Here is a 27,669-nt window from a genome sequence, read left to right on the forward strand (position 1 = left end):
ACACCCCATCATCCCTAACTATCAACACAGGCATTTCACAGGACTGTGTTCCTAGGTCTCTACTGTACTCCTTCTACACACAGCTGTGGTTGGCCTGACATCTAACAACAATAAGCAGCCTTACCTGGATGAAGTGGAGAGTCTGTCACATTGGTTAAAAAAACAGTCTTTGCCTGAATGCAAGACAAAGGAGTTGATTGTGGACATTGGGGGGAAAAAAAAAACAAAAAAAACAGCAGAGATATTACCATCCCCTTAGTGTTAGCAGCCATCCGGTAGGGAGGGTAAAATGTTTTAGATACCTAGTTGTCCTCATTGCAGAAACCTACCCTGGTCCAAAAACGCAAACACCTTGGGAAAGACACACAACAACAACTTCACCACCTCTGACGCCTGAGGGATTTCAGGCAGTATGGCTGTCCTTCCAATTGCTAAATAACTTTAGCAGTACAAATCCACCATTAAACGTATCCTGACAGGAAGTATTACCACCTGGTTTGGGAAAAACACAGCAGGACCATAAGGCTCTGCTGAGAGTTTGATGAACACATCACTTCCAAGCCATCTATGCCAAGCAATGTTGGACCAGGGTGAAGAAGATTATCAGAGATACCAGCCATCCCAATAACAGCCTTTTTTCTGTACTGTGTTCAGGTAAACACTACCGCTGCCTAAAGTCCAATTCAGAGAGACTGAAGATGAGCTTTATCACATGGTCCATCCGTATGTTGAATAAGGAAAGTGTTTAGATGTACATGATGCACTATTGTTAACTCTTACATGAAGTTATTTATTTATCACATATTTAAAATTCTATTCATGATTTTATATATATATAAAGTAATTTACTGTATTATTGTTATTGTCCTTTAATATCATTTTTCAAGGCATAGCTATTTGAGTTGAGCAACTGAGCATTTCACTACATATTGTACTGTATATATAACTTGTATATGACAAATAAAATCTGATCTGATTTGAAATTGTAAAGATTTTTTTTGGCATCCCTGCTGGATGGTGAGGCAGAGATTCCCTCACACACTACAATTTGCTTTAACAGCACATCATGTGCATCTTTGCTGAATCTGGTGTCTGAAAATTGCTTTCCCACAAATGCCAGCTGCAGCTAAACATTATTATGCTAAGACGGCATGGCATGATAACGCAATGGAAAGTGTCTTTTCAGAGAAGGTGAAAGGTTATTTTGTTATCTTAAGTAATAACGCTGTACAAACATAATTCAACACAGTAGCAGTGAATAATACAGTTCAAGAATTTGCCTTTGTGTGATTTATTATCTAAGGCCATGCCTTTTATGTACACTAATACAGCTTTTAAGTCACCACCAAAAATATTTGTTCATATTTATGTTATTTTTTATCAGACACTCTTGAGTATACATAGCTGAAGGGTGAAAGGGGAGCAAGCAGGGTTTCTAGCAGTGAAAGGGGAGCAAGCAGGGTTTCTAGTAAAGTGTAGACCTATTTCAAAAGTCAAGGTTTAACAGATGGTGAAACTTCTGTCTTTTCTAAATGATGGTGCAATCTTATTTTAAGTGTGGCTTGCAGTTAATTCCCTGAGGCAAGGGCAGGTAGCAGTTAATCTTGTTTTATATATAGAATAATGATCACTGCTGCTCTTCCAACTTGGCTCTCAGACAAGGAAAATTGCAGTAATGTAAAAAAATATTCAGTTTAACTAGTCTATTTCTGAAGTATAAAGTAAGACTACAAATGAGACAATATGGAGTTTGTTTGTGATAACAATCTTTATCCTTTAAAAACTTACCTAATTCAGTCTCAGCTCTTGGTTTATGAGTAACCTGGAGATTGGTTCATGCCAAAATGTGTTTTGACTTTGACACAGTGCACCACTCTAGAGGGTAAATTTTCAGTTAAAAGTGACACAGTATGAAAAAGGCCTGCTATGCTAAAGTATGGACTTTTGCTTGCTTAAGAAGAAATGAGTAATGTGGTGTGGCTTAGACTGCAGAAGAAATGCGGCAAAGTAATAAGTCTAAACTGAACGTCATTATAAGGTTATTGAGACTTAATGTATAGTTGAGGGCTGAATTTGTTAACACAGTGGGCCTTTACAGAGTAGCCAGGAATTGGGACAAAATGTGTTCTTTAGCTACATAGCCTTATGGTGGCCAAAAGAGACACTGCATCCCACTTAATGCAGCCAATGAACACTGAGGTGACCCACATAAAATAAGCAGAATTTACTGCTTCTTGACAAGTGTTGGAATCTAGCATATTGATGAGAAGTTTTTCACATACTGAATTCATTATTATATATATCCATCTATTCACTTTCTTATCTACCTACAGTAGTTTTAGCAGCTGAAACGTCTCTAGCAGAACTGGTTGCTGATAGTAGTTGACTTGGCCTCTGCACCTTCCCCATTTTTTGGCCTTCAGTGATATATTGCATTTTGGAAGGAGATGAAAGAAAGAATTTCAATGTACTCAGTACATTTGATAATACTGTTACAGTCATGATTTGTGCATCTTTTTCATTTTCCTTTTCTTTTGGGGGGGATTTCTAATATGAGGAATTATATACTGTGTATATATATATATATATATATATATATATATATATATATATATATATATATATATATATATTTTTTTGTCACACGTGTGCATGGGAAGCAGCTGAAGGGCTTAGACAATACTGTTTATACATCTGCCCGGGGGGCGGGGTACACTGATGCTCTTTCTGAGTTCTCTACAGGTCTTACCCGGGAAATCCCACCAGGAGCTGCCATTTCCAGGAAGGACACATCACTCGGTTCGGCCCCAAGGATGAGGTCACTTCCGGTTCCGGCCCCGAGGATGATGTCACTTCCAGTTCCGGCCCAGAGGACGACATCATTTCCGCCCTCTGTGCTATAAAGCTCACTGCCTTTGCTTAGGGAGGCAGTTCTGTTTTGGACTCTGTTGTTGTAACTACTGTTTACAATGCCTCAAAGACGTTTGCAGCCGGGAAACCAAATTAAACGGGTGGCTGCCCCAAACCTTTCCGCCTCTGGTCTCCGCTTATTACAGTGGCGTAGTCGGCAGGATGGTGTCCCCGATGAACCGGGACACGAACTTTCACGGAACCAGGTGGGTGAGTACGGGGCGAGTTTGGGGCAGGGAGTGCGCGGAGGGTCAGGAAGGGCGGTGCAGGCTCTGCTCCATGAGCATAACCGGGGTTGACCACCCATCTCGTGGAGAAGGTAGAGGGGACCCACAGGCGTGGGATGGCTTCTGGGCAACACACACGAGTGGCTCAGTATGCTCTCCTTGGCAGGAAAGCCAAGCTGCCCATCGGGACCAAGGTCCCTGTTAACGATGGGTTGTCCCCAGGCCGGCAGGTGAAGGAAATACTAAACTGGGAGTTTAACCCAAACAAAGGGCTGTCAGAGCAGGCTGTGGCTCTCTGGCAACAGGTGGGTGAGTGGCTGCGACCATTTGAGTTGACCCCCTTACAAATAGTGCAGCAAGTGGCCTGTTTTTTGCTGCTAAAACGGCTACCCCAGGATTTTGCCCAGCCGGCCTGGGGCGAATTCCATTCTATGGACGAGCTAATACAACTCTTGCAAACCCAGAGGCAGCTGTGAAACCTGGGAGGGCAGAACAGCCGCTCTGTGGACTACCCAGGAGCTATGTCCTACTAAAGCAGTCCCTTCCACGCAATCCAGAGCCTGTTCCGAAGTCGCCGGGCCGTCTGGCTTGCGACCTGTCGGGGAACAAAGGCGGACCGTAGGGGACAATGGCGGGGTTGTTTGTGTGCCCTTAGCAATCCCCTGGCGGATAAACATACGGGGGAGCTTCTTATTAATGGACATAAAATAACAGCGCTGTTGATTCCGGCAGGAACGTGTCTGTCGTTGCTCGCCGTTTTATTCTACCGCAACAATGGATTAAAAATAAGACCAGTCTAAAATGTATACACGGAGATATCCGCACGTACAATACCGCCCGGTGTTACGTATGTCTCGGAGGAACCCTTCGACAGCTTACCTTAGCGGTGCATCCGGATCCTCCGTTTCCCGTAATCCTCGGGCGAGACTGGTCTAATAGTAACAGCGGTAGCTTAGAAAGCATTCCCCGAAAAGCTTATGGCCTCGTTATAGATGACAACGATTCATCTCAAGCTGCTTCCACACCGTGTAATCAGCCGACAGGGAGTGGGGCGGTAGGCCAAGAGAATGACGAAGACACTCCCGGACCGTCGCGGGCTACTACGTCATCCACTAGCGCCCGGCAGCGAGGGAGGAATCTCCGCCCCTTGAGGTCAGACTGGACCCTCTCTGAATTGTTCTTTCAGTTTAGAGCAACACCGGCTTCTTTCAAGAGAACAGTGGAATGACGACTCTCTGAAACACATAAAGAATGCAGTGGTTCTTGTTAACGGCCAACGCATGCATTTGCCCATGCCACAGGGACCTCACTTTGTCATTGATAATTAATTGTTGTATCGGGTCGCTGAACATGAGGGTAAGGTCCAGAAGTTGTTGCTAGTCCCGCGGACCTACCGGCAGGTTTGCGAGTTAGCACACTCCCACCTTCTTGGAGGCCATCTCGGCTCCGATAAGACATTAGAGCGAATTAAGCTCCGTTTTTTCTGGCCGGGGATTAATGAGGAGGTTAGCGCTTTTGCATTTCCTGTCCGAATGTCAACTGCGGCAAATTCCTAGGAGGGACCGTGCTCCTCTGGTTCCCCTTCCCCTTATTGGCGTTCCTTTGACAGGATTGGGGTGGATATAGTAGGACCCTAGAACCCTCAGCCGAGGATATAAATATATACTCGTCCTCGTGGATTATGCTACCCGATTCCCTGAAGCCGTTCCGTTGCTTTCGGCTACCACTAAAAATATTGCACGGGAACTAGTAGGAGTCTTTTGCGGTAGGCATTCCTAGAAGTCCTGACGGACCAAGGAGCGCCTTTTACCTCGGAAGCGTTCAAGGAGACTGCCAAGTTACTGAAAATAAAGCATTTAAAACCTCGGTGTATCATCCTCAAACCGATGGGCTAGTGGAGAGATTTAATCAAACTCTCAAGCAAATGCTACGTAAGGTAGTCAGCAAGGATGGGAGGAATTGGGACCAACTCCTCCCCTTGTCCTCTTGCCTACGGAAGTTCCTCAAGCCTCTACGGGTTCTCTCCATTTGAATTACTGTCAAAGACAACCCGGGGTTTATTAGATATTTTAAAAGAGGGCTGGGAAGGGGAGGCACAGCCCTCCACTAATATTTTGGAATATATCGCCCAATTCGCGATAGATTTGATGCAATAAGACCGATTCTAAAAGTCATATAGAGGAGGCACAATCAGCACAGGCCGCCTTTATGACCGTGGCACGACTCTCCAGGAGTTCCAACCGGGGGATCGCGTCATGGTATTGGTACCAACTTCTCACTCTAAACTGCTCGCACATTGGCTAGGCCCCTCTGAAATTAAGGAGAGGAAGGGATTGGTTGACTATTTGGTGAAACAGCCCAATCGCCGACCAGCTGAGCGAATATATCATGTAAACCTGCTGAAACCGTGGAAGGAGAGGGATCCGATCCCTCCTCCGGACAGCCCTGCTCTCTCTTGCTGAAGTAAGTTCCCTTAATTTGTGAGCAGCTATCCCCCAGACAGAAACAAGAGCTCGAAGCAGCTATCCGCTCTGTCCCAGAGGTGGTCAGTGAACAACCAGGTCGGACCTCTCTGATTGACTACGACATATTGACTGACCCGGGAGTGATCGTCCGTGGCGACCCTACAGACTCCGGAGGCAAAGAAAGTAGAAGTGGAACTGGAAATCAAGCGAATGCTGGCACTAGGAGTAATCGAGGAAAGTAGTAGTCCCTGGTCCAGTCCCATCGTCTTGATTGCTAAGCCTGGCGGCAGTTGGAGGTTTTGCAATGACTTCCGTCGGCAACCAAGTTTCCGATTTGATGCTTATCCCATGCCTCGCGTGGATGACCTCCTCGAGACTGGGACCAGCCAAATTCTTGACTACACTTGACATGACAAAGGGGTACTGGCAGGTTCCTTTAGCGAGTCCGAAGGAAAAACGCGTTTAGCACTCCTAGCGGACACTGGCAGTATCGTGTCCTTCCATTGGGTTACACGGGCCTGCAACTTTTCAGCGTCTGGTGGACAAAGTGCTCCGGCCCCATAACTTCGTTCTGTGCTGCCTATCTGGATGGCGTTGTCATCTATTCCAGCACCTGGAAGGAACACATACAGCAGGTCACAGCAGTATTACGGACATTGGGGAGGCGGGCTCGAATCAACCCCAAGAAATGTTTCTTTGGATTGAGAGAAGCCAAATATTTGGGCTACCTAGTGGGCCGGGGTACTGTGAGGCCACAGTGTTCCAAGTTGCAAGCCATAATGGCCTGGCCCGTCCAAAAACCAAGCGGCAAGTCCAATCCTTTCTCGGTTTGGCGGGTACTACCGCCGGTTTGTGCCTCGTTCTCCGAGAGCGCGCCCTTGACCGATTTGACAAAGAAAAGAGCTCCTAATCGGTGGTATGGTCTGATAAAGCGGGGCTGCATTCAGTGACTTAAAAGGGCTCTGACTTCAGCACCTATCTTAATCTCCCTAACTTCTCTCTCCCTTTTATCCTCCAGGCGGACGCTTGGACACAGGCTTGGGTGCGTGTTGAGCCAAAGCGTCGGCGGTGTTGAACACCCGTTATGTACCTGAGCGGAAACTGTTGGACAGGGAGACCAGGTGCGGCGGTGGAGAAAGAGGCTCTGGCGATCAAATTGGCGGTGACTCAGCTGCGGTACTACCTCTTGGGTGGCGTGTTCACTCTGGTGACGGATCATGCACCTCTGAAGTGGATGGCCCTTCACAGGAGTGAATCCACGGGTCACGAGGTGGTTTCTTGACCTGCAGCAGTACAAGTATACGCTTCGTTCATCGACAGGGGTCTCTTCATGCCAGCGCCGATGCCCTCTCCGGGCCCACGACCTCTCGGTGCAGGTTGCCCGACCCGGCGGGTCTGGGCTGAGGGGGGAGTCTTGTCACACACGTGTGCATGGGAAGCAGCTGAAGGGCTTAGACAATACTGTTTATACATCTGCCCAGGGGGAGGGGACACTGGCGCTCTTTCTGAGTTCTCTGCAGGTCTTACCGGGAAATCCCACCAGGAGCCGCCATTTCCAGGAAGGACACATCACTTCGGTTCCGGCCCCAAGAATGAGGTCACTTCGGTTCCGGCCCCAAGGATGATGTCACTTCCAGTTCGGCCCAGAGGGCGACATCATTTCCGCCCTCTGTGCTATAAAGCTCACTGCCTTTGCTTAGGGAGGCAGTTCTGTTTTGGACTCTGTTGTTGTAACTACTGTTTACAATGCCTCAAAGACTTTTGCAGCTGGGAAACCGAATTAAACGGGTGGCTGCCCCAAACCTTTCCACGCCTCTGGTCTCCGCTTATTACAATATATATATATATATATATATATATATATATATATATATATATATATATATATATATATATATATATATATATATATAGTGTTCCCAGGCTTGCTTTATTGTTTACAAAAAATATTTGACATCTTACTGAAGTGCCGTTTTGTTTTTTGTGGGTGCTGCCTTTCTGAGCTTAGTTTGCGAATTGTTGCTCACCATATTGTTATGCAGGATAATCGGAGGTCATGACTCACAATGTCAGATTTCGGACTGCAACATTAAACTTTGGCATGGTTTGAAGTGGTGTTTGTAGAGATTCAAGGAGTTGACTGTAGCACTTCTTATGATTTCAATTTAGTCTGTTACAATGTAGCACTCACTATGCAGCCGTCATGAGATGGGAGGGAATGAGAAAAAAAAAAAAAAGTGGAGACTGTTTCATTATGTTCCTTGTACTTTTGCAGGAGCCAACATTTCAGGATATTCTAATCTTTAGAATTTTTATAGTTTTCTGGTGTTATTTGATATATTTGACATTTTCGAGTATTTTGAATTTTTGTTATATTTTTGGATTTGCAGATTGACCTAATGCTTTTGTCTTTGATTTGGAATATATGGAACTTTAACTTTTTCTGGTTTGATGCTGCTTATGCCACTTCTTCTATTTTTGCTTGCCTCTGAGTGTCATCATTAACACTTGATAGTGCACTTTTTTTCTTTTCTATACCTGTCTTTATGGAAGAGAAAAATTTAAATATTAGCATAAACAGCATATTAGCATAAATAGCATATTAACATAAATAGCCATAAAAGTAATTAACAGCATCTGAAGTATTAGATTTAGCAAAAATTAGAATGTCAAGCAAATAAGATATGTCAATTCAATAGTTAAATAAAATATATTAGTTATATTGCATTATTTTTAAGCTTGAAGCAAAATTACCAATATTGGAAAAGGAAGGACAGAATAGAATGAGAATGATGCACAGAAACTATCGAGGGCAGAAGAAGGGGGAACATAAACACCTGTTCAAACGTTAGGAAACTGAGGAACGATACCAATGACATAATACAGAAAAATGGTCCTGGTAGGTACGTGAGAAGCCAGCTGGAATAATGAATCAGCAGAAACAGCAAATGAATTGATACAACAAGGTCAAGATGATGTAATGTATGGAAAATAAAATACACTAGAATAAATATAGAAAAATATATTAGCATTAACCATAGTGCAGAAATTAATGCAAATCAGGTATGCCAAGCAAATGGTTAAATAATGGTACATGCCATATTTCTTTTTAATTAAAGCTTAGCTTCAGCCACCAAATATAAAATAGCTTGAAAGCCAAGGAAGGGGAAATGATAAGAGAATGCCCAAAAATGGAAGAAGGGAACATCTGCTCAGCCTAGGCCAATCATAATAAGCAAAACAGAAGATAAAGATGGACATTAGACAGTAAAAATACTGGAGGCCAGCTGCAGAAGGAAGTCAGGAGATAATAATGCTTCCCATGAGAACTTAAAGTATCGACTGGACAGGTGCAGAGGGGAGTCAGAGAAAACAGTGAATGAGCTAATCTGAGAGAGGTCAGAGTGATAAGAAATTATTATATAAACTTTGATTTCTGAACTGTTCGGGGCTCAGCTCGATTTGGCCAAATTGGGTTGAGTCCGTGTTATTGTTTTATTGCAGTAAAGCAATAAATTCTGTTTGCCTATCCTCCGAGTTCCTAATAGCCTTCATTTCAGGTAAAAGCTCTTTGGTGGCAATTTTTCGCTACGACATCTTCAAGGTTGCTAAATACATTTGATCCTTTAAGGATTTTGGTTGTATTAGTAATTATTTTTGCATCCTCCTGTGTTGCCATTTTGAAATTCATGGGTGTCAACATTTTCTATGGGTTTGTATATGAGTTGCTATGCATTTGCCATGAAACGAAGCCTGGGGCTAAGCACCGCATGATATCACATTTAACCATATATAAGAAAGGTGGGAAAAAAAAATGGGAAAGGTGGTATATAAATAAAATGTAGTATTATTTAGTTTGTGGATAGCTTTTCTTGCATTTTTCAGGTATGACCTTGCTCTGCTTTTTGACTTTCTACTCCATTTTGGGCTTTGATGATAGAATTTCTGACTTCTTGATAACGACCTTAAGCTACATTTACCTTCTGGTGTTTTCCCGATTTTGTTTTCCTTCCTTTTTTGACATGCCCATTCTTCTTTGTTTTTTTCTTTGACTCTTCCTTGAAATTACTTTTCACTTGTTCATCATGTCTCTTATACAGTTTATCCCATCTAACACTCTTTTAAAGGCACAGGCAGCCTATTGAGGTTGATGAAATGCTGTCTTGCTTATTGTCCTCATAATGTGGTTTTTTGGTCTGAGACATCATAGCTGGAGGGACATGCTGAGAAGGTGACTGTCAAGAATGGGGTGGAGCTCTGCCCCATAGCCCTCCCTTTTGCCTTCTTTCTGCCTCCGTCCCTTGCTGTCAGGGTCTGTTCCATAAAAATATTTGCTATTCAGAAGAAAAAAACTTTGCCACATTTCTCCTTTACAGACCCTTTATTAAGAGTTTGTATTTTTATAGCTTATATTCCAACTGCTTCAGTTCACTTTCACGTTTATGTTGACAAAATTAAGAGATGGGTTCCTTAGTTGAAACAAATTATGAAATTACAAAAAAATACTAAGGTGCACTTCAGGTTGCCGAAAGTACCAACTGTAAAATTTAAGAGCAAAAATAACAATTTACACAGAACATTATGTCTTACATTGCATACAGCAGATATCATCAGAATTTAAGCTCAGGTTTATAGTCACATGTACAGACTATGGTGCAAATCTTAGTTGCATATTAAATTAATGTGTAGCATGCCACCACTCTCTGGCACCATGATCAGCAAGTAAAACACTAGAAAGGTATACATAGTGGTACAATACAAATTAACCAAAAATGAATGGATGGAAATCTCTAGTTGTCAGACCAGTTTTATCCATAGAGTTTTGGATAGGGAATAATCATAAAGATTGTATCATTGTAGGGTATCATCTCCCTGTTACCCTTAGAAAAAGGATTGATGGATTGCATAGTTATAAGAAATCATAAAAATTGGAATAAAAAGTTTGGTACAGCTATCCCTAATTGTTTAGTAGCTGTACAATCTCCCTAGCCCACACAAAACAATTGATTAGCACGCTGTGATGATTGCTAATAATTTTTATCTTGCCAAAAATGTATTGAGGGCAAATTAACACTTTTGGATTCTTATATCTTTTTTTCACTTTTCAATAGACAGAGATAACTATAAAACACACCTCCAAAGGACCACAACATGTACACTTTCTTAACTGTCCTAACTTTTGTAACAGTCATTGTCTTTTAATCAAAAGTAAAAAAAAAAAAAAGTATCTCAACTAACTAACTAAATGGTATCTAGCAGTTTTCTATGTGACAAGACCAGCAGGCAGATCCAAAGGAAAAGTTATAAATGTTTGAGAACAATGAATAATAGTCTAAGCTTGTGAATACAGGAACATATTGATTGCAATATAAGAAAAATGTTTTTAAGTAAGAATTAACAATTTGCATATATTTTGAATTACATTGAATATTGTGATTATCATCAGCATTTAAGTTCAATTTCAAATTTAGGTTTATTTATGGTTACATGTACAGAGTACAATGAAATTATTCTCCTTTAATGTTGGTAAGGTTTAAAATTTACAGATCTTCCGTGTCAAAGTTTCTGCCTTCTCCTACAGCTCTTGAAAATAAAACTAATAAAATCTAATGTTTGTGAGGATTTTAGCATTACTATCTCTGTGTTGTAGTGGGAATGCCAATATGATTCACTTGTCATTTAATAAACATGTCTTTAACTGTATCTTAAAAAGTAATTGCAATTTTTAATAACTATCTCCTTGATATAGATGTGTTTGGCAGTTGATCTATTGCAATTGCATGGCAATAGCAGTGCAGACATTTATATGCCTTTTTAAGTACTGATTTAAAATTAAGGAATGTATTACTATTATTTTTACAAACAGTAAATCATATTAAACATAAACAGCATAAAGGTAATAACTAAACAAATGGCACTAAAAAAATGTTAAGACTTACAGGTATAAATAACATAACAAGACCTTTATGAGTTTTCAGATAGTTTAATAACACAAATCATGCTTTGTAAGAAGCAACAGGAAAGACTGTTGAAGTTCTGGAAACTTCACCTCATTACAGACAGTCACATTACTTATTCCATGGCAGATGGCCTCTTTCTATATTGACCAACCTTAAACACTATCAACAGTGTAACCCTCAAAGCCAACCAAAGCCAGCTGGATTATGACATCCAAAAGTTGCACAAAAGATCTATGACCACCAATGTCGTAAGAGTTTCAAGTTCCTTTGCAACCTGATTTGTTAACCTCACTAAACAGAGTACATTTAGGACCTTTGCAATTTGGTTTCTTTTATAGTAGTAAAATAAATTGTAAGTAAAAAAGTAGAAAATTTAATCTTGGGAGTAGAACATCCTTATTTTGAAACCCAACAATATTTAACAAGTAACTCATTTTGCAAAACAAACAGAGAAAAGTTTAGTTCCATGACAGTTTGTAAGTTTAGCTGAAAACTTGTTTACGTTGTCAATTCATCGAGTCACTAATGATGCGCAAGATTAGTAAAAATGTTGTGACTCAATTAAGATTTGATTATAAACTAGCTTCAATTATTGCTTTAACAAATATGGTATTTATTGAAGGAGTGAATATTTGGGTTTTTCTCAGTTGCAACAGAAGATGAAACTAGTACAGGTAGATCACATGATGCTGTGAATGTTGGTATCCAGCCACAAATGGTGTCACTTGTAGGGAAATCATCCCACCAAGTCAATTCTAGATTGTTAAATGATACATGAGGTGATTCCGACAAGGATGTATTTACAAAGGCAAAGCATAGTGTGTTCTAACTGTGATAAAGCAGCTTTTGAACATATCCAAGTCACTATGAAAGGTCTGCAGCCAGACAAGATCTTGCAATTCCTCTGAAAACTGGTTTCTCAAAAAAAAAAAAAACATCTCATAATGCAACTTTATAAAATCAAGTCTTTCACACTATCTTTGACTAACCTAGTATGTGTAAAAGGGCACACCAATTTCCATTTTAAAATCATCTAAATGTAACACCCAGTTATTCTGAACTGGAATAAGAAGATGAATGGATACATGTACTGGTGCTTATGATTGTATTTTTCCATTTCCTACGTTATATACGTATATCATAAATCTTAAAACAGTACAACTTCATATTAAGGCTGTTCATTGTATTTTCAGGGTCCCGATAAGTAATTAGTTTTGATCTCTCCTTGATTACTTTGATTATTACAAGAGATTTTGCTATGAAATTTTCTTAGCCTGTCAGGTTATATACCACTTAAATTACTTAGAATCTGAAAAGATCAAAGCAACCTTTTGTTTATGGGGGAAGTTCACATTTTCCCTTTAGTATTATATTGATCAAACACTAACACTTGTAGCATAGCTAAGATAATAAATAGGCTTATTAGCCACTGAGACACTTCTCTAGTAATAATATGCAGGCTGCATGAAAAAAATAAAACAAAACAGATTTGATTACAATTAAGCTTATCCTGAGAGGCCTCATAATTACTAGGATGTTGCTCCACCTCCCTGAAACAGATTAAGGTTGGAAACATGCACTCCTTACAGTTCATTGCTGCACCCACCACTCGACAGGCCACCTGGATTGGGATCTGACGGGATTAAGAGGGTTAGAAAATCAATGGATGAACATAAGTGTCCTAACAGCATCCCTTACTCAGTCCATTTTTTTCAACAAGTTCATACCATTTCAAGAAGATTGGGAACCCAGGGCCTCTTTTGGCTACAAGTCAAAACCTATTCCTGGATGGAATGTTAGTCCATTGCAGCTAGTTAACATTCATGTTACTGTGTGGAAATCTAGGAATTAATGTAAATGTAAGACATGGCACACATAGTGACTAGGCAGAGACTTGAACCCTTGGTAATAACAAATGTTATAAATTCTGTTGTTCATAACATTCCCCTAATTTTATGATCAACTTAAAAGGACCTGACTTAGTTAAGCACTTGACGAATACACACCATCATTCTGATCTTGTATCACTGCACATTTAGGTTCTCTTTATCTTATCCATCTTCTTCCGCTTATCCGAGGACGGGTCACGGGGGCAGCAGTTTGAGCAGAGAGGCCCAGACTTCCCTCTCCCCGGCCACTTCTTCTAGCTCTTCCGGGAGAATCCCAAGGTTAGGGATGTATGTCAAATTGCTAAAGAAAACTTCATGAACAATAACTGGATTGCATTTGTACATTGGACAAATATATTTCTTACAATTACCCTTATTGGAGACAATTCATCAAACAATAAAACCAGATCTACAAACAGACAACAGTTTTCTGGAGATTAATTTATGCTAATTTAAAAAGACTTCCCTGCAAACCTATGATTCATCTATTCAAATACTTGTCTTTCCAGTGTAGTGTTTCATGTTTGAGCTTTTATCTATTTGCTTTATTTTCCAGAGTTTACTGAAATGGGTTGCCTCATTTTTGATTTCTGGTGCTCACCATTCATTGCTGTGATAAAGTGGACCATTACGTTAAATACCATTATGAAAATAAGCAACTCCACCTATCTTTCCATTTTTAAACTAGTATATAGTAGTTCATGTTTATTGGGAGAGAAAACCTATTATAGAAGTACCTGGTGCAAGGCAAGAATGAACCCTGAATTGGATGGCAATCCATTGCAGAGCACATTCACACACACATACACATACTCTTATCTTGTGCCAGTATGTGGTCACCAGTTACCTTGACACAATATTTTTGGGAAAAAGAAAATTAAAAAGCTGAAGTAATGTATCAAAAGTTTAGTGATAAAGGGAGAATATGTCTATAAATGTTCAAAACTCGTTTCAGACTGTGAAGTTCAAAAAAGAAAAAAAAAAACTGTCAAAGGAGCCTTACATGGTTGTGTTCCATAATCCAGAAAAACAACAATCAGGGCTATCAAGATAAAACAGAGAAAGAAACTGTGAAAGAGAATGAAGGTCTCAGTGAGAGCATGTTATGCTGCCTCAGAAAGTTAGCATTTGAAAAATTTACAATAAGATCCTGTTTGGCTTATGTTGCAAAACCAAACACACACAAAGAATTTAAAAAGTAGGAAGTTAAGTTGAAATACTCACCAAAGTAAAGCAGGATGTTATTTTGTAAACAGTGAGAGAGGTGCCATTAGGCAAGTGATATACTGTAACAGCGACTGAAAAACTGCAAAAGATGAAGAGTTAAGATAATGTGTTGGATTATATAACTCTGAAAGAAATACTTGAACAGCAAACAATTATGAAATATTAATGTTTTACTGCCTTAAATTGCTTTTCTTATTATTAAATAGAATTCACTAATGATATAGTGCCAAAAGGTCTAATGTTTACAAAATCAGGTTAAAAGTGAAACATGAATGCTTTTGACCAATTACAGTATATATTCTCCGTATATTTTCATAAAAGAAAAGCATTCAATGTTTTTATACTGTATCAGCATTTAGATCATAAAACTATGTTTAAATGCTAAAGTAGAAATAAAATGAAAGGCATACTGTAAATCAGATTATCCAGTTGTTTTGCAGACATCTGTGCAATCAAGGAGAAAACATTCTGTAGCTTTCAGATTTCAAATTCTTATAATATTGTAATGCCAAGTACTTTATCTCCCATGCCAATGTGTTTGTAAAATATACAATTACTGTCACATGTGGAATATTTTACCAGTGAAAAAGATATCAAGAACAAAATGAGCACTGCATGTTCTTGTTGTGCCTGAAGTAGCATACAAAAATTATTTTTGTAAGCTAGAGCAGTGACAGTGTTTAGTGCTGTAGCCTCACTATTTGAAGGACTTTTTTTTAATTCACACCTTTGTGACTTTCTCTGCGATACTCTTCCAGCATGTCCATGAGTCTTCGGAGGGCACTATGAAGGTGAATATAAAATGGGCTGTGCTAAGCAAGTCTGGGGAAAAGTGTAAGTGTGCCCTGCAATGATAATTACTTTGACACTAGTGACATGTGCATTCCTTCTTATAATTGCTGCAGATGCATTTTCGAGACAGGAGAATGAAGCTTTGCATGTCAGAAAAATATATACATGCTTAAATGGGTTGAAAACATTAAGGGTAATTTAATTTGATAGGATACATTTCAGAAGAAGCATAACATTTACTTTACCAAGTCATCTTGTAAGAAGAGCAGAGATTTTTTTTTTGCTTCCAGTAGGCAATAAATATACTGTACTAGCTTATTTATCATTTAGATAATAATCTTAGTACCACAGGGCAGCATGGTGGTGCAGTGGTAGCGCTGCTGCCTTGCAGTTAGGAGACCCAGGTTCACTTCCCAGGTCCTCCCTGTGTGGAGTTTGCATGTTCTCCCCGTGTCTGTGTGGATTTCCTCCGGGCGCTCCGGTTTCCTCCCACAGTCCAAAGACATGCAGGTTAGGTGGACTGGTGATTCTAAATTGGCCCTAGTGTGTTTGTGTGTGTCCTGCGCTGGGTTGGCACCCTGCCCGGGATTGGTTCCTGCCTTGTGCGCTGGCATTGGCACCAGCAGACCCCTGTGTTTGGATTCAGCGGGTTGGAAAATGGATGGATGGATGAATGGATGTTAGTACCACTGCATTTACACTTCATACCAACAGTAATGTTGTCAACAAATGTGTATAGTCACTTTTTTGAAAATTGCACGCAGATCATTGGCCACATTCAGCAAAAGGACCTAGAGAATAATATCAGTTAATAAAAATAAAATCATACTTTATATACTGTATAACAGTGCAACTTCAGAAGTGTAATCTACTGCAAAAATTTAAAATATTAAAGTTATGGTTGTTTACAGTACTTTAAAACTATGCTGATATACAGTACTGAACAAAAGTCTTAGGTATCTGTGAGAAAAAAAAACAAAGCAGAAATGCTTTAAATACTGGCATCAATAGTTTTTTATTTAATCAAAAAAAAAACTCACAGAAAGTGCAAGAAACAAAAAAAAAACACAAACTAAATGAAATCAATATTTGGTGGGACCATACTTTGCCTTCTCTTAGGTCCACTGTCATGCAGTTTCTGAAGGTACTCATCTGGTTGCTTGTCCCAAACACCTTAGAGAACTTTCAAGAGTTACATTTCAGACTTTGGTGGCCTTACTTGCTCCCATCTCTGCAAGTAACATCAAAAGGGCTGGATGATACGGAGATACTCGGGGATCTATTGGTATCATACCATCTGCAGTATTTGCTGTTCCTCTTCTCATTGCAGATAGTTTTTTTTTTTTTTAATTTGTCCATATGTTTGTTTTTGTTGTCCTTGTTACTCTACATAATGAAGTGGGACTGATCAGTCAAATCTCTGATGATACTGCATGCCTTTATTCTCAATTGTGATGGGGCCATCATTTTTTATCAATTCACCAACTCCGAAATGCAACCCCAAACCTGCTGTTAATCTGCACCATTCTTTACTGTTGCCTGCAGACATTTATCCATGTACTGTTCTCCCACCCTCTGGTGGTCACAATACCTTCTTCTAGAATTTTTGAAATTTGGACTCATGACACCTACCGTTTTACTCTTTATCATAAAGGTGAAGATTCCTGTACAAAATATGGTCTAAAATGGAATAAAAATTTATTTCCAGGGCTTAAAGGCCAAAAAATAAGGGGGGAGCTCAAAAATCTTGATGTTTTGCATAAGCAGACATTAAGATGAGTCAAATGGTATATCATATATGGAGTTTCTCATGCTAGTGAGTCAGGAGGCATTGATTTAAAAGCATTTTTAAGCAATTCTTATCAACACAAAAATACTTCCAGAATAAAAATATAATAAAAGAATGCAAAACATATACCGTAGATACTCGCCTATTAGTCGACCTCGCAGATAAGTCGAGTGTATTGTTTAAGCCGAAAATTATGAAATTTGTTATGACCAGCAGTATAAGTCGAGGGTAAAGCTTGACAGCCTATCAAATTCTTTGAATTTCATAATTATACCCAATGTACCTGGGCCCAGACTTTCAACATTTTAATCTTTGAAGAATTTTAGTAAGCCAAAATTAAAACTCCAAAAACATTTTCATTCATTTACTTACAGTTAGAATATTTCAATTAAATTCGTATTCAAATCCCTCGCATATAATAAAGTGGCCCTAAGTGTCTTCTTCAAATCCTTCAAAGTCTGACTCTTGTTGGGATCAGAGCTTAAAATAGCAGCCTGACATCCCAATTATACTGAATGTGGGATGTGGGTGGAGTTGTCGGGGTTTTGGGATTGAGTGTTTGTTGACGGCGTGGTGGGGCTCTTGTGTTTTTGGTCTCTGTTAAGCTAACACAGGCACCTTAAAAAGAAGTAGATAATAAAATCAACCATTGAGCAGTCAAGCCTTGTGTGTCACTCCCTGCTGTAAATTAGGAGAAGGGAACTCAGGGACAGGGTTTTAACCCAGAGCACGTTGCTCTGGCCCTGGAGCTTCACACCACTGGACACGAAGAAGGAGAAGCTCCCCTGCGTCACCCTGACCACGGTCCGGAGACAGGCAGGAAAGGTAACACTGGGGGCTCGTCCGGGATTATTCCTGCTAGCACTAGTGAGTGACACGAAGCTTGTAAAACTGAAAGAAAATTGGTGCATTCTCTCGGTGGAGTGTGTAACTAGGAAACTGTGAATGGCGACAAAACTAGGGGTAGACGCTGACCTGGAAGTTTTCCAAAGCCACCTCAATTAGCACCAACCCCTTTAGGACATCGCCGACACAAGAGGAAACTATGTCCCACCTTTTTCCACTAGTAAACTGGGAGAAAAGTGTCGAGGATGGGATTGTCGGACGCGAACGTGAGCGCCATTGTAACCCTTTCGTACAGACGGTGTGGACCGAACTCTGAGAACATGCGGACTCGGTTGCTATAAAGCCTGAACTGTTTTGTGAAGAGTATTACTCGGCGATTCGACCACACACCTCTGGTACCAATCCGTTTATTTCGTATGTAACAAACGAAGATACTTATGACAGCGGGATCGAGACTCAAATCTCATGCAGAGGACACCATGCTCACAATGAGAATACAAGCCAATCCACTGTGGGCATGTCTAACGTGCCTTGCGCTACCGTGACTTGCGGCACTGCCTGTATTAACCCTTTCCTATCTGCCAGCTTTGGAAGTTTTACAGAGAGCACACCTGTGAACGCTATGCAGCGCTGTTCATTAAAGAGCAGCACTAGGGACCTGCGTTTCATCTTGGGGGTGTCTTGGATAAATGATCACCCAGTGCTGCCGTGTGATTCAGTTGGCCAGGTGCAGAACCAGGTTCTTTTCTGTGAAGCGGATAGGGGTGAATATTCTTTACAGGGGCATGGGAAGCCTGCAATACGTAGCCAGCCAGCACAACATGAGCAACATGATATTTTCTGTGATAGTGGGGAAGATGAAGTTACTACTTCCATAGAAAGGATCCCAGTGCTGAGACCTGGACAGTTTGATGGTTCTGGTTCCTGGCGGGAGTTTGTGTCGATTTGAAAGCTGTTCTAAAGCTAATAATTGGTCAGGAAAAACAAGGCTTGATCAACTCAAGTTCTGTTTAGTTGGAGCTGCTGGAGCAGTGATCCATAAGAATCCCCGATCAGCACAGTGGGATTATAAGTGCATTGTTGAGGAGCTGGAGGGCACTTATTGGCCGTCTTCAGGACATGCTGTGGCAATGGGAATTGAACTGAGACAAAGGGTTCGTAAACCAGGAGAAGCTCCCCTGCGTTACCCCGACCACGGTCCAGAGACAGGCAGGAAAGGTAACACTCTTCGTCATCAGAATGTCCGAATAAAATGTGAAAGCTTTCTTCCGTGATGTCGTCAGCATAAACATCATCCTCTTCGCTGTCGCCGATTGTTGAATCATCTGCTGCTGATTCTTTGTCTTCATAGATGGCATCATCTTCTGATCCATCCATAGCATTACTGATGCCGCATTTCAAGAACGACTTTTTGATCATTTCTGTTGGAATTGAGTCCCAAGCTTCCTTTACCCATTTAGCTACTAAATCAATGTCTGGTTTCTTCAAATTCCCTCCTTTTGTTAATTTTACTTCTCCAGAACACAGCCTTTGAGGTGTAGACTGTTAGATATCGGTGTCAACAGGTCGTTCAAAGTTAAATTGCGAGATGCTTGGGAGCATTGGATGATGGAAGGCGAACACACATTCACCAAGACAGGAAGGCAATGCCAGGCGAGTTACGCCACTATCTGCCAATGGATCGTGGATGCCTGGGCTAAGGTATCAGTCTCAAGTATCTTTGAGCTTTCATCACTAAACAGCTAAGTAACAGCAATGAGACTGACTCGATAATGACGAGAGAGATCCGGGCATGCTTGATGCTGAAATCGCCCAACTGTTTACCTCAGACACTAAGGATGAAGAATTTGGTAGATTTGTGGAAGAGGATTGAACTGAAAAAGTGAGTGTATTGTTTTGTATTTTATGTTACAACTGAGCAATGTTGAGAGTTATTGTGAATGAGTTGAATAAAGTTTAACTTATCTGTTTTGTTTCGCTGAATGCGCTTTATAATCCGATGCGCCTTATGTATGAAAGTAGACCCATTCATTGATATTGCGCTTTAAAATCCGGTGCACCTTATGGTCCAAAATACTGTATGTTTCTGGTTACCGCCATCTACTGGCAGCTAATGGTATGTTTGTTATCCAAAACCTGCAAAAGCTAATGCTCAAATTCAAGTGCGGTATTTCACAGTTTAAAGAATTATTTAATGAAATTAGTGTTGGCCCGTGGATAAGTCGACTTTGTGTTTTTGAATGAATTTTAAGGCATACATTTTTCGACTTATACATTAGTATCTACAGTAAGTACCAAAAATTAAGCAAATAACCTAAATGATATCCAAAACAGGTACTGTATTCACAACAGTAACAGAAGCATGTGCTCTTGCAGTAGTAATTACGCTGGTCAGATTTTCAAAATTTCAAAACAGAAGACAACTCAGTAATCAAGCAAGCATAGTAGTCATAGATTGATTTGAATAGTGATATGTGGGATGGGGTGTCAAATGACACCTTTTGAGTTTTGTGCAAGTTGTAAAAATGTATATTAAATTGAAGAGCTCTCTCCCTTGAAACTTTGTGCATTACTGGTCACGCTAGTAATAATCCAATCTCTGTATAAGTCCAAGGAGAAAAAAATTTAATTGAAACCACAGGGGGTAAGGATACACAAAAAATGAGTTAACAAAGTAAACAAATTAAAACAACAAGCCTGCTGCAACACTCAGACTACCTATGCAATATCACTAAAACATTTTTTTCCTTATATGCTCCCCTGCCTTCACATTATCTTTTTCTTCATCTCTGTATTGACCCTGCATTCTTCTTAATGCCACTGTGTTATCACCAAAATATAACTCTCAACTCTAGGCTCATGGACATTTCCACCCCTACAGGGTAAACCTAATTTTGCAACTGAGAAACAGCCTAGAACTTCCCCTAGTGTCCCTGCAACCCTTCAGCTACCAAACAACTGCTGCTTCTCCAATGATTACTCCCTATTGTCCATTCCATAAAAAGAGAAATATAGTACCTCTCCTTTAAGTTAAGGACTTTGTGCTTCATCCTAGGTTTATGCAAAAGACTATTTTTTACCAAGCATTTCTTTGAAAAGGTGGCCTAGCACCAGCTTTCCCAAGTTATTGACATGTGCTGCAATTTGTTTGCTAGGAAACCTTGTAACCTCTGACAGACGACCCATAGCCTCACTCTCTATGTATAGACATATGGTCAGCTTAAACCTCATTGACCCTTATGCAGGAGAAATATTAAATGCTCAGCCCAGGTCATATCTCTCTTTTTAACTTTTCTGTGACTACCGGTGTCCATGTTCATTCCTTTTGGAGTATCTAGTGCAAATGCTGGGTTTACAACTGCTAGTATTCCCTGTACTTCTACGTTGGTATATGCATGAACTGCCCTACTGTCAGTGCAGCACCCTCTGTCTCTATTAAATTCTACATGGGCCTTCAGAATTTCCTCTACCACCCAAGTGGTGAACCAGCAACATACTTCAGTCAGGCCTCCCCTCTTCAACATGGTATATACAGTGCATTTTATTGTTAATGACATCATACTTGGTTTACTAATATCTAGGTTCTTAAAAATAGTACAAGAAAATCATATTTTACTATATACACCTGCAAAGATGAAAGAATGTTACTTAATTTTTGAGCTAGGCTATACTGAGACATACCATATGTAAATTGAACACTGAGAGCAACCTATCAGTATATGTGTTTGTCTTCCTTCAAAACTAAACAAAAATATGGCTGGTCTGACATATTATGGCATTATAAAGTTTAAATCAGCATTGGAAAAGAAAAGTCTCCAAGACAAATTAACAGAGATAAAGTGTTTTCAAGTTGGAATCATTGAGCACATGGCATCTCAGACTAAAGAGTAGTGCATCTAAGAGTTAAAATAAAGGTGAAACTAATGACCCGTTATCATGAGGGAACTGACTGCTGATGTATGGAGGAATATTTCGGACAAAATTAAATAAATAACTACTCAAATAAATACAAGTACTGTGAAATGTGACAATAAACTATAACAACAGGGAATGTGAGTAAATAATAAATAAACATGTCATGAAATATATTTTTGTTTCTTATTTCTTTCTTTTTTTTATTCATGTATTTTTTTCGGCGACACGCATGCAACATGAAATAAGCCTTGAAATGAAAACTGTCACTTTCACTCCTCAAAGTTGAAAATGGGGGGGGCACTAGCAACTACTTTTTTTTGATTGGTCAATCATCTGCAGAGCGGAAGTATGCAACTTAGCTTGGCTGGAAATGCTGTGGCTCATGTGCAGGCCCAAAGATGTGACTTAATTCAAGAAATTCTGAATTCATCATTATGAGTTTGCATCTGAAATGTCTGCTGTAACTGAGCACTAGATAGCCAAATGGTTTGTGTCCACTTCACCAACGATTGTTCAATCAAAATAGAGTGCTCAGGCACTTTCAACTTTGACGAATGAAAGTGACATTTTGGAAAAAATGTATGGAAAAAATTAAGCAAGACTTGCATAGATGGTCAACCCTTCATCTCGCTCTAGCTGGAACAATTAACGTTGTTAAGATGAGTATTCTTCCTAAGCTTCTTCTTTTTATTTCTAAACATTCCAATATACATCAATAAATCATTTTTTAAGCAATTAGATTCAACAATAACCTCATTTATTTGAAACTCAAAACATTCACGTATCCAAAGAGTGACCCTACAAAGACCTAAGGCAGAAGGTGGCATGGCTCTACCTAATTTTCAGTTTTATTACTGGGCAGCAAACATATAAGCTATAAAAACTTGGACACAAATAGATGAACAGACACAGGCTTGGTCTGCAACAGAAGTAAAATCCTGCAGTACTTATTTATATTCCCTGCTCTGTGTCCAAATAAATGTAAGTTATCCCAATTTTACTAATAATCCATTAGTGCTTCACTCACTCAGAATATGGAACCAATGTAGAAAGCATTTTAGGAGGGAGAATCTTTTATCTGTGGCACCTCTGCAAGAGAACCACCTCTTTCAACCCTCGCAAACATATGCAGTTTTTAATATCTGGAAAAGATTTGGGATTAGATTGCTTAGAGATCTTTATATAGACAACATCTTTGCATCCTTTGAACAATTACAATCCAAATTTAACTTTCCAGCTAGACATTTCTTTCACTATATTCAAATTAGGAACTTTGTTAAACAGAACCTGCCCGATTTTCCTCATCTTGCACCCTCCTCCAGGCTGGGAAAAATATTGCTCAATTACGAGGACTTAGACACCATCTCTGCAATATATAAAATTATCTTACAGTCCCTCCCTTTCAAAGATCCAAGAGGACAATGGGAAAAAGATCTCTTAATCAATATATCAGAAAAGGAGTGGAAGGTAGGAATGCAGAAAATTCACTTGAGCTCCATATGCACAAAGCATACAATTATTCAACTCAAAATTATATATCAAGCGCATCTGTCTCGCTTAAAACTGTCCAAAATGTTCCAAGATCAAGATCCAACCTGTGAATGCTGCAATCAAGTCCCAGCTTCACTGGGTCACATGTTTTGGGCCTGAAGCAAATTAACATCATTTTGGACTAAAATTTTTAAGTGCCTTTCAGACAGCCTTGGTGTCACAATCCGTCCTAAACCATTAACAGCAGTGTTTGGAGTTCTTCCAGAGGGGCTTAAAGTGGAGAAGGACAAACAGTGATTGCATTCACTACACTGTTGGCACACAGACTTATTTTGCTAAACTGGAAGAATCCTAATTCTCCTCTTTTAAGTCAGTGGAAAACTGATGTTTTATACTATTTGAAATTGGAAAAAGTCAAATTCTCAGTTAGAAGATCGGTACAGAATTTTTCAAAACCTGGCAGGATCTAATCAATAATATTTTAGAATAAGCTCTTAAAGCACTGAGGAAGCAATTCTTTCCGCATTTCTTTTTCTTCTCCATTCATCTCTATTGCCCTTTTAAACTAATTAATTTAGGTAGGTTTACAAGCTTCAAGTTTTACTCCGTTGGCCATGCTCTCATTCTTAGGGGTGGGGGTTAAGTTGTTTTCATCCTATTTTTTTTTTTTTTGGTAAAAATTGATTTATTTGTATGGAACGACTACAATAAAATTAAAAAAAAAGTGACATTTTGGGACTTCTTTTTATTTTGTGTGTGTGTCACTGAAATACATTATGGAAGAAATAATGAAATACATAAAGAAATAAGCAACAAAAAAATATTTAATGACACATTTAATTATTTATAATATTTCAAAGTGCTTTTAATTTTTTTGTTTATATATTTTGTGACTTTTTGAAACCCTCCCCAAATGTGCTGCATGCCGAAACGTGGTTGACACGTATGTCGTGAATTACTTGTCTGTTGCTGAGGCAATCACAGGTTCTTGGTGTCACTGAGACTACTGCAAATTCACAGTCTTACCACGTAACGCATCAGTCGCTCTATAGTTAATGAGAAGAATATTCTTACCCGGCAACTGACCTTGCCCAGTTACTGCTTCTTTGCGGTGTCTGTTTGTATTGAAGTGGTAGCTCTCATTGAATAAATACCCTAACTGTTCCTGCTTTGATTGGAAAAAAAGTTAGTTTTTTTGAAGCCTTTGGAATCAGTGCCTTCTCTTGAGTGCAAGATGATATTCACGTGTCAAAATGTATTTATTTACTTTTGTCTGAAATATTCCTCCATACCAATGAGCTGTCCTCAAACTGGGAATAAGGTGGCCAATAAAACAGGCATTTTTATCTATATATATAATTCACTAAGGGCACGCAAGACAGTGAGCGCACGCAAGACAGAGAGCCACGCCCACCAACTCTAATTAAGGGCAAGCAAGACAGAGAGCGCACGCAAGACAGACAGCCACGCCCGCCAAAGCCTGCCCGCCAACTCTAACTAAGGGCAAGCAAGACAGAGAGCCACGCCCGCCAACTCACACAGCCCCACCCACCAACTCTAAGACCATGGGAAACACACGATAGAGCCCTGCCTGCCATCTCTAATCCTACTTCCGCGTCCACCATCGCTCTCGATCAAACAGCAATAATTAGCAAACAAACAAAGATAACTGGCAGTAACAGTGCAAAATTCACAATTGGTATGTCAGTTTGAAAAGATAAGTTTTGAGGGTAGTTTTAAAATGTGTTATTGAATCGAGCTAATGTATACGAGAGAGAAGAGAATTTGTGAGTTGAGGAGCACTATGAGAGATGCACGACCTCCCATAGCACAGAGTTTGATGTGTGGTACAGAAAGTACCGCTGCAGATGAGAATCAGAGTGAGCGAGATGAGTGTCAGTCTGTAGGAGATCAGTGAGGTTGTGGAGAGCTTTAAATGTTAAGAGCGGTATTTAGTATTGTATTCTGTAGTTAACAGGGAGCCAGTGAAGTTGAAAGAGAATAGGTGTAGTATGTTCAGTGGATTTAGAACAGCAGGTTATTATCCTGGCAGCAGAATTTTGAATCAATTGTAAGCGATAGATACGTTTTTATGGGATGACAGATAGAATACCATTACAGTAATCTATAAGTGAGGTGACTCGGGCATTAACCAATACTTTAGTACTGTGTTAGGTAAGAACAGGACGAAGTCTAGAAACGTTTAGGAGATGGAAGAAAGCAGTCCGAGAAATGTTACTTATACGGGAGGAATTATTTAATAATAATTATTATTATTATTTAATAATTGCCATTATTGGTGTATAAATGAATATAAATAATTGCATGTAAGCGATTAGCAAAATCTGTTGTATGTAAACGATACTATTTAAAACGTTATTGTTTTTTCCATCAGAAAACCCCGTTTCCACGTTTACCTTTATTAGTTTAAATGGCACTTTTACCACTCACAATAGGGCGGACGCGCTGTCTTATCATGTCGACTGGGCAACACAGTGAATGCAGCATCTATCTATATATGTTGTGGATGCGGCCCGGACACAGACAGGCGGACATGTTGTTTCTCACCACCACACATTTATTATTTACAATATTTACACAAATATGGTCAATCAGACCCAGTTCATTAGTGCACAAACCCCAACTCTCAGTCCTGGCCACAAAATGCTTCTCTTCGGGCCGCCTCCACTCTCTCTTGCCTTGTCCGTCTTCCACCCGACTCTAGCCTCGAATGAAGGGAGACGGCCCCTTTTATATACGCCCGGACGAGCTCCAGGTGGTTCCCGGCATTCCCCTCTTGGCCACGCCCCAGCGTGTCGGAAGTGCCGGCTGTTCTCCCGGCAGCTCTCCGGGTGTCCTCCTAAATCTTCCCCCCAGCACTTCCTGGTGTGGTGGAAGTGCTGAGGTCACAAGTCCCCAAGACATTGGGGCGCCTCCTGGCGGTGACCACGGGCCCCTACAGGGTGGGGCTTCCATGCCCTGAACCCGTGGCCCCCAAAGCAACCAGAAAGGTGGTCCCCACGTGATCCCAGATGGGCACACGCCCACTTCTGGTCCTCCAAGGCATCCCGGCTGGGTCGTCGCCCCTGGCATCCGCGACAATGTCTATGTTTTCCGTAGCCTGTTACAGGAAGGTACTCTCTGGACCATTGGCATTGGTTTCGCTGCTTGCTATTTTCGTTATACTGCAACAGTGGTTTCCTAAGCCTTTGTTATACTGAATTCCTTTCTCACCGTCTTCCGTTCCTATTCTTACACCGCCATATGCCACAGCGAGCTTCGGCTAGTATAAAATAAAGCACACAATTTGGGTTCCAAAATGACAAACAGAAAATACACTGAAAAGAACAAACAACTGCCTCTTTCAGTTTTTCTGTACATTTCAATCTCCACACCTATTGTATTAAGTTGGCTACCTTGCCTACTTCTAACTCTATACCAAAATAAGCACTCTTTGCTGTTTCTGTCTGTCTTTTTCACCTCTGTCTGTCTGTAATCCTCTAGACCTAATTAATCCAGCCAGATATAACAGGTATAACAGACAGAAACCTGTCAGGTATAACAGACAGAATGCACCCATTATGAATAGAATGGACCCATTATGAAAGCAAGCAGGATAGCAGTGGGGGCTGCAGGATGGTGTACATCTTGGTAGGGAAGGCAAAGTAAAATTATTTTAAAACCTCAGGCTAATAGGTAGTAGCAATACTGTACTACAGAGACCCTGGCTCTTGGGATTTGCAGTTTTAAGTGTGACCCTGAGGTACCTCCTGTCAGAAAGAAGTGACACTGGAAGTTCTTCTGAGCCTAAGTTTATAAGGGCCTTCAACCCCTTAATCAGATGAGCTTGGAGTCGGGGAGGAGCAGAGGCATGGGGAAGTCTGGCAAGAAAGAAGGAGAGGCCTATATATGGCTGAAATGAAGGACTGGAATATATCAAGTAGGGCTATAGGTAGCCCTGGAGAGTACAGGCAGGCCCAGAGAAGAATATACATCATTTATTAGTTCTTATATTTGTGTGTTCTCTTTCCCTTCACCTTCTTCTGTATGTGATAAATTGTTAAATAAGTCAGTTATGTGTACTGTCTTAGTGTCTTTTGGGCACAGGTATAGCTACAGAGAGCACCCATCTTAACCCACTATCATACTGCAAAAGAC

At 40.2% G+C, this 27,669-nt stretch overlaps 1 long non-coding RNA gene across 2 annotated transcripts in view; it reads right to left on the bottom strand.

The window, feature by feature from the left end:
• LOC120532715 overlaps positions 1-27,669 on the bottom strand; it is a 40,181-nt gene that overhangs the window by 1,366 nt on the left and 11,146 nt on the right. For both annotated transcript variants that reach the window (XR_005634348.1, XR_005634347.1), the window contains one exon: positions 14,676-14,757. This is a non-coding gene — a long non-coding RNA (uncharacterized LOC120532715). The remainder of the gene's footprint in view (positions 1-14,675; positions 14,758-27,669) is intronic.

This window comes from Polypterus senegalus, chromosome 7 (genome assembly GCF_016835505.1).
Source record: "Polypterus senegalus isolate Bchr_013 chromosome 7, ASM1683550v1, whole genome shotgun sequence".
NCBI classification, from domain to species: domain Eukaryota; kingdom Metazoa; phylum Chordata; class Cladistia; order Polypteriformes; family Polypteridae; genus Polypterus; species Polypterus senegalus.